This window comes from Arachis hypogaea, chromosome 19 (assembly GCF_003086295.3).
Source record: "Arachis hypogaea cultivar Tifrunner chromosome 19, arahy.Tifrunner.gnm2.J5K5, whole genome shotgun sequence".
Lineage (NCBI taxonomy): Eukaryota > Viridiplantae > Streptophyta > Magnoliopsida > Fabales > Fabaceae > Arachis > Arachis hypogaea.
The window spans coordinates 53,818,439-53,827,262 of NC_092054.1; the positions used below are offsets into that span (position 1 = coordinate 53,818,439).

The 8,824-nt window shown below is 41.1% G+C and overlaps 1 non-coding gene across 1 annotated transcript; it reads left to right on the plus strand.

The window, feature by feature from the left end:
- The first annotated feature begins 8,278 nt into the window (after nt 1-8,278).
- On the plus strand, nt 8,279-8,386 carry LOC112780869 (small nucleolar RNA R71). The gene has a single exon (XR_003191677.1). It is a non-coding gene; the product is annotated as a small nucleolar RNA R71 (small nucleolar RNA).
- Nucleotides 8,387-8,824: the final 438 nt, after the last annotated feature.

The following is an 8,824-nucleotide window of genomic DNA, read 5'->3' on the forward strand; positions in this document are numbered from 1 at the left end:
CTATACTCTTATCCTAACATCTCGACGACTCCGCCCGTACTTCCAGGCTCACACCATTAAGGTTCGAACTAACCAGCCCATAAAAGGAATATTACAGAAAACAGATCTAGCAGGCAGAATTCTACAATGGACAGTCGAGTTGTCAGAATTTGACCTCCAATATGAAGCTCGGACGGCCATCAAATCACAGTATATGGCCGACTTTATCGCAGAATTCACAGATGCCCTAGAAACCCCCACAGAATGGAATCTTTTCGTGGAGGGTTCTTCAAATAAAACTGGAAGCGGTGCAGGCGTGATAATAGAAAGCAACCAAGGAACCCAAGTTGAGCTCTCCCTCAAGTTCGAGTTCCTGGCCTCAAACAACCAGGCGGAATATGAAGCATTATTAGCTGGTTTGAAGCTGGCTAAAGAGGTCGGAGCTCAAAAACTCAACATTTACAGCGATTCACAAGTGGTCACATCACAAATAACAGGGAGCTACTAAGCCAAAGATCCCACCATGAAAAAGTATTTGGATAAAACCAAGGAACAGCTCGGACAAATTGGGGAATATAAGATCTGCCACATACCCCGCGAACAAAATGCCCGAGCTGATGCACTCTCAAAACTAGCCAGCACCAAACCAAGGGGCAACAATAGAAACCTCATCCAGAAAATGTTGCAGAACCCGTCAATCTCGGAAGAGGAAAAAGTCCTGACTATAACAAGTCAGGACCAAGGATGGATGACCCCCATAATCAACTACCTCAAAACAGAAATGCTCCCTACAGAAGAAAAGGAGGCAAAGAGGTTAAAAAGGGAGGCACAATACTACACCATCATAAACAACATCCTGTACAAAAGAGGAATCTCAATACCTTTACTAAAATGCGTGCCGACCTTCAACACAAGGGAAGTGCTAGAAGAAATACACGGCGGCATTTGTGGCAATCATCTCGGAGCACGAGCTCTCACCAAAAAGGTACTCCGAGCAGGATTTTATTGGCCAACTCTACAGAAAGAAGCCACAGAATTTGTAAAGACATGTCCACCATGTCAGAAACATGCCAACTTTCACATCGCCCCTCCAGAAGAACTCATCAGTGTGACCTCTCCTTGGCCGTTTGCAAAATGGGGACTCGATCTCCGCGGCCCCTTCCCACAAGGATCAGGACAAGTTAAATTCCTCATAGTAGGGGTAGATTACTTTACAAAGTGGATCGAGGCAGAGCCCCTAGCCAATGCCACCGCTCAAAGAAGCCAGAAATTCTTATATAGAAACATTGTCACGAGGTTCGGGGTTCCATATTCAATAACCACAGACAATGGCACTCAATTCACAGATGCAGGCTTCAGAAAACTAGTAGCCGACTTGTATATAAAGCACCAGTACACCTCCGTTGAACATCCACAAGCCAATAGACAGGCCGAAGCCACTAACAAAGTCATACTGGCCGGATTAAAACGGAGATTACAAGATGCAAAAGGAGCCTGGGCAGAAGAGCTTCCACAGGTCCTATGGGCATATCGAACAACGCCACATTCCACCACGAAGGAATCTCCCTTCCGATTAGCATACGGAATAGAGGCGATGATCCCAGTAAAGATCGAGGAAGGGTCGCCTAGAGTAGTTCACTACAATGAGGAAGCAAACTCCCAACTTCAGAGAGAAGAACTCGACTTGTTACCCGAGATCCAGGAAAGAGTTTGGATCAGGGAAGAAGCTCTAAAGCGCCGAATGGCTTCTAGATATAATCAAAAGGTAGTGCCGAGAAGTTTTGCAGAGAATGATCTCATCCTAATCCGAAATGATATCGGAACAACTCGACCAGGAGAAGGAAAGCTGGCAGCAAACTGGAAAGGACCTTACCGAGTTGTAGAAGTACTTGGAAAGGGCTACTACAAACTGTCTGAACGCGATGGACGAAAGCTTCCCAGGTCATGGCACGTTTGCTACCTAAGAAGGTACTACAGTTAAGAAGGGATAAAAGATCTCATCATTGGATGCACTCTTTTTCCTGAAAAGGTTTTTTAATGAGGCACCAAGTTGAGACTCAGACAATTCCATATGTATCTATTTGCACTTTTCCTTTAAATAAAATATATTTTAGATATTCTACAAAGATTTCAAGATGCATTAATATGAAACATTCATGGTCCGATTATAAAGTAACAGATCGGCAGAAAGTGAAAAAAAATTTCACTGCACGATCACGATAAAGACAACCGTCCGATAAAGGTGAAAACGCGATTCACCCAAAGGACGATCTAGAGATAACAACCACTTTCTACAAATTGGCAAAGATGAACACAGAATAATGTAAGAAGTTATCGAAAGTGATCTAAAAAAGAACCTGACGAGGTCTTACGGATCGCTAAAATAATAACTTAAAGACTGGTCGAACATTAAGAAGTCGAACCAAGTCAAACCAAGTTATAAGTAAACCCTGGAAAGAGGTCTGGCCAACCCTATTAAAGAGTATTACTTTAACTTAGAAGGGCCCGACATAACCAAGTCGGCCCAAAATGAAAAGTTATCAAAGTAGTCCCTGAAAGAGATCTGACAAAAAATACCTGAAATCACAGAAAAACACACAAACTCATAGTAAAGTCCAGAAATGTGAATTTAACATAAAAACTAATAAAAACATCCTTAAAAGTAACTAGATCCTACTAAAAACATACTAAAAACAATGCCAAAAAGCGTATAAATTATCCGCTCATCACAACAAAAACTTGGTATGCGAAATTGTTACTCTGAGGTTGTAAAATTTGTTGTTCGTTCTCTCCCTGGTAATGGCTCCAAAAACGTGTGCACAGTACCATGGTCCAAGCATAACTTCACAACTTCGCACAACTAACCAGCAAGTGCACTAGGTCGTCCAAGTAATAAACCTTACGTGAGTAAGGGTCGATCCCACGGAGATTGTTGGTATGAAGCAAGCTATGGTCACCTTGTAAATCTCAGTCAGGCGGATATCAAATGGTTATGGAGTTTTCGAATAATAATAATAAATAAATAGAAAATAAGGATAGAAACACTTATGTAATTCATTGGTGAGAATTTCAGATAAGCGTATAGAGATGCTTTCGTTCTTCTGAACTTCTGCTTTCCTGCTGTCTTCATCCAATCAGTCCTGCTCCTTTCCATGGCAAGCTTTATGTAAGGGCATCACCGTTGTCAATGGCTACATCCCATCCTTTCTGTGAAAATGGTCCAAATGCTCTGTCACGGCATGGCTAATCATCTGGAGGTTCTCGATCATACTGGAATAGGATTTACTATCCTTTTGCGTCTGTCACTACGCCCAGCACTCGCGAGTTTGAAGTTCGTCATAGCCATGCCTTCCCAGATCCTACCCGGAATACCACAGACAAGGTTTAGGCTTTCCAGATCTCAGGAATGGCCATCCATGGGTTCTAACTTATACCACGAAGATACTAATAACTCGGACTCGGTCCCCTATATTAGATATCTAAGAGATACTTATTCTAGCTTGGTTGCATGTAGAACGGAAGTGTTTGTCAGGCACGCGTTCATAAGTGAGAATGATGATGAGCGTCATATAATCATCACAATCATCATGTTCTTGGGTGCGAATGGATATCTTAGAAGCGGAATAAGTTGAATTGAATAGAAAACAATAGTACTTTACATTAATTCATGAGGAACAGCAGAGCTCCACACCTTAATCTATGGAGTGTAGAAACTCTACCGTTGAAAATACATAAGTGATGAAGGTCCAGGCATGGCCGAATGGCCAGCCCCCATGATCTAAGAACTAAACATCCCAAGATGCCTAATACAATAGTAAAAGGTCCTATTTATACTAAACTAGCTACTAGGGTTTACAGAAGTAAGTAATTGATGCATAAATCCACTTCCGGGGACCACTTGGTGTGTGCTTGGGCTGAGCTTAAAGTTTACAAGTGGAGAGGTCATTCTTGGAGTTGAATGCCAGTTTGTAACGTGTTTCTGGCGTTCAACTCTGGCTTGTGACGTGTTTCTGGCGTTTAACTCCAGACTGCAGCGTAGAACTGGCGTTCAACGCCTTTTTGCGTCATCTAAACTCTGCCAAAGTATGGACTATTATACATTGCTGGAAAGCCCTGGATGTCTACTTTCCAACGCAATTGAAAGAGTGCCATTTTGAGTTCTGTAGCTCCAGAAAAGCTACTTTGAGTGCAGGGAGGTCAGAATCCAACAGCATCAGCAGTCCTTCTTCTACCTCTGAATCTGATTTTTGCTCAAGTCCCTTAATTTCAGCCAGAAAATACCTGAAATCATAGAAAAACACACAAACTCATAGTAAAGTCCAGAAATGTGAATTTAACATAAAAACTAATAAAAATATCCCTAAAAGTAACTAGATCCTACTAAAAACATACTAAAAACAATGCCAAAAAGCGTATAAATTATCCGCTTATCACAACACCAAACTTAAATTGTTGCTTGTCCCCAAGCAACTAAAAATCAAATAGGATAAAAAGAAAAGAATATACTATAAATTCCAAACTATCAATGAAACATAGCTCCAATCAGATGAGCGGGACTTGTAACTTTTTGCCTCTTGAATAGTTTTGGCATCTCACTTTATCCATTGAGGTTTAGAATGATTGGAATCTATAGAGTTCAAATAGTGTTATTGATTCTCCTAGTTCAGTATGTTGATTCTTGAACACAGCTACTTTATGAGTCTTGGCCGTAGCCCTAAGCACTTTGTTTTCCAGTATTACCACCGGATACATAAATACCATAGACACATAATTGGGTGAACCTTTTTCAGATTGTGACTCAGCTTTGCTAAAGTCCCCAATTAGAGGTGTCCAGGATTCTTAAGCACACTCTTCTTTTGCTTTGGACCTTGACTTTAACCGCTCAGTCTCAAGTTTTCACTTGACACCTTCACGCCACAAGCACATGGTTAGGGACAGCTTGGTTTAGCCGCTTAGGCCGGGATTTTATTCCTTTAGGCCCTCCTATCCACTGATTCTCAAAGCCTTGGGATCCTTTTTATCTACCCTTGCCTTTTGGTTTTAAGGGTTATTGGCTTTTTGCTCTTGCCTTTTGGTTTTAAGAGCTTTTGGCTTTTTCTGCTTGCTTTTTCTTTTTCTATTTTTTTTTCGCCTTTTTTTTCTGCAAGCTTTGTATTCACTGCTTTTTCTTGCTTCAAGAATCATTTTTATGATTTTTCAGATTATCAAATAACATGTCTCCTTGTCATCATTCTTTCAAGAGCCAACATATTTAACATTCATAAACAACAACTTCAAAAGACATATGCACTGTTCAAGCATACATTCAGAAAACAAAAAGTATTGTCACCACATCAATATAATTAAGCTAAGTTCAAGGATAAATTCGAAACTCATGTACTTCTTGTTCTTTTGAATTAAAAACATTTTTCTTTTAAGAGAGGTGATGGATTCATATTCACTACTTTAAGGCAAAGTTGCTAAATACTAATGATCATGTAATAAGACACTAACATAGATACGCACTTAACATAGAGAAAACGAAAAACAAAAAATTTGAGAACAAGGAATGAGTCCACCTTAGTGATAGTGGCATTTCCTTCTTGAGGAACCAATGATGTCCTTGAGCTTTTCTATGTCTCTTCCTTGTCTTTGTTGCTCCTCCCTCATATTGATATTCTCTAATTTCATGGAGGATGATGGAGTGCTCTTGGTGCTCCTATCCTTAGTTGCTCACAATAATTGTGTGGAGGAAAATGTATCCCCTGAGGTATCTCAGGGATCTCTTGATTTGCAGTCAAAATGTTCTACCACTGAGCTATAGACCCTTGAGATGAATCTCTCCATCTCCCATGACTCGGAGGTGAAAGCTTTTGTCTTCCCTTTCCCTTTTTTAGAGGTTTCTCCGGTCTTAGGTTCCATCAATGGTAATGAAAAAACAAAAAGCTTATGCTTTTACCACACCAAACTTAGAATGTTGCTTGCCCTCGAGCAAAAGAAGAAAGAATAGAAGAAGAAGAAGAAGAGATGAAGGTGAGTTGATGTTTTGAATTTGTGTGGGTGGGTGTAGGTGGGTTGTATGATGGTTTTAGGGGAGTAATGGATGTGAGTGGTGAATGGAAAACAAAAGCGATGACTGTGAATGGAGAGAGAGAGGGTGATATAGGATTATGAGGAGGTAAGGTGGGGATCCTGTGGGGTCCACAGATACTGAGATGATCCTGTGAGGTTCACAGATCCTGAGGTGTCAAGGATTTACATTCCTGCACCAATTAGGCATGTAAAATGCCTTTGCATGCAATTCTGGCGTTTAAACGCTGAATTGATGCTTGTTCTGGGCGTTCAGCTCCCAGACGCAGCATGTTTCTGGCGTTGAACGCCAGTTCTATGCTTGTTTATGGCGTTCAGCGCCAGCTTTCCTCAGTGTGCATTTCTGGCATCTGAACGCTAGGATGCTGCTTGTTTTGGGCGTTCAACACCAGATTCATGCTCTGCTCTGGCGTTGAACGCCAGCTAGCTGCTCCTTACTGGCGTTTAAACGCCAGTAAGATCCTCCTCCAGGGTGTGATTTTTCTTCTGCTGTTTTTGATTCCGTTTTTAATTTTTTAATTTATTTTGTGACTCCACATGATCATGAATCTAATAAAACATGAAATAACAATAAAAATAAAAGTAAAATTAGATAAATAAAAATTGGGTTGCCTCCCAACAAGCGCTTCTTTAATGTCAATAGCTTGACAGTGGGCTCTCATAGAGCCTCACAGATGTTCAGAGCATTGTTGAGACTTTCCAACACCAAACTTAGAGTTTGGATATGGGAGTTGAACACCAAACTTAGAGTTTGGTTGTGGCCTCCTAACACCAAACTTAGAGTTTGACTGTGGGGGCTCTAGTTGACTCTGCAGTGGGAGAAGCTTACTGTGCCTCTTTTCTATGTTTACAGAAGGGTAACCTTGAGTTGTAAACACAAGGGAGTCCCCATTCAATTGAAGGACTAATTCACCTCTGTTAACATCTATCACAGCTCTTGCTGTGACTAGGAAAGGTCTTCCAAGGATGATGGATTCATCCTCATCCTTCCCAGTATCTAGAATTGTCTGCCATCTCTAATGAGATTCTAGCAGCTTGCACCTCAAAGATTCCCAGTTTCTCCATTACAGAGAGTGGCATGAGGTTTATTCCTGACCCAAGGTCACAAAGAGCCTTCTCAAAGGTCATGGGGCCTATGGTACAAGGTATTAAGAACTTTTCAAGGTCCTATTTCTTCTGAGGAAATGTCAGTTGATCCAGATCACTCAGTTCATTGATGAGCAAGGGAGGTTCATCTTCCCAAGTCTCATTACCAAATAAATTGGCATTCAGCTTCATGATTGCACCAAGGAACTTGGCAACTTGCTCTTCAGTAACATCCTCATTCTCTTCAGAAGAAGAATACTCATCAGAGCTCATGAAGGGCGTAAGGATGTTCAATGGAATCTCTATGGTCTCTAGATGAGCCCCAGAGTCCTTTGGTTCCTCATAGGGAAACTCCTTATTGATCACTGGACGTCCCAGGAGGTCTTCCTCACTGGGATTCATGTCCTCCCCTTCCTCCTTGGATTCGGCCATGATGGTTATATCAATGGCCTAGCACTCTCCTTTTGGGTTTTCTTCTGTATTGCTTGGGAGAGTACTAGGAGGGATTTCAGTGATCCTTTTACTCAGCTGGCCCACTTGTGCTTCCAAATTTCTAATGGAGGACCTTGTTTCATTCATGAAACTCACAGTGGCTTTAGATAGATCATAGACTAAGTTTGCTAAATTAGAGGTATTTTGTTCAGAGTTCTCTGTCTGTTGCTGAGTGGATGATGGAAAAGGCTTGCTATAGCTAAACCTGTTTCTTCCACCATTATTAAAGCCTTGTTGAGGCTTTTGTTCATCCTTCCATGAGAGATTTGGGTGATTTCTCTATGAGGGATTATAGGTGTTTCCATATGGTTCACCCATGTAATTCACCTCTGCTATTGCAGGGTTTTCAGGATCATAAGCTTCTTCTTCAGCAGATGCCTCTTGAGTATTGTTGGATGCAGCTTGCATTCCATTCAGACTCTGAGAAATCATATTGACTTGCTGAGTCAATATTTTATTCTGAGGCATCCCATTACTCACAGGATTCCTCTCAGAAGTGTACATGAACAGGTTATTAGCAACCATGTCAATAAGTTCTTGAGCTTCTGCAGGCGTTTTCTTTAGGTGAATGGATCAACCTGCAGAAGTATCCAATGACATCTTAGCTAATTCAAAAAATATCATAGAATATATCCAGGATAGTCCATTCTGAAAGCATGTCAGAAGGACACTTTTTGGTCAGTTGCTTGTATCTCTCCCAAGCTTCATAGAGGGATTCACCTTCTTTCTGTCTGAAGGTCTGAACATCCACTCTAAGCTTACTCAGCTTTTAAGGAGGAAAGAACTTGGCTAAGAAAGCCGTGACCAGCTTATCCCAAGAGTTCAGGCTATCCTTAGGTTGAGAGTCCAATCATAATCTAGCTCTGTCTCTTACAGCAAAAGGGAAAAGCATGAGCCTGTAGACTTCAGGATCTACGCCATTAGTCTTAACAGTATCACAGATCTGCAAGAATTCAGTTAAGAACTGAAAAGGATCTTCAGATGGAAGTCCATGAAACTTGCAGTTTTGTTGCATCAGAGAAACTAATTAAGGTTTCAGCTCAAAATTGTTTGCTCCAATGGTAGGGATGGTGATGCTTCTTCCATGTAAATTGGAATTAGGTGCAGTAAAGTCACCAAGCATCCTCCTTGCATTATTATTATTTTCGGCTGCCATCTCCTCTTCCTGTTCGAAAATTTTTGTAAGGTTATCTCTGGA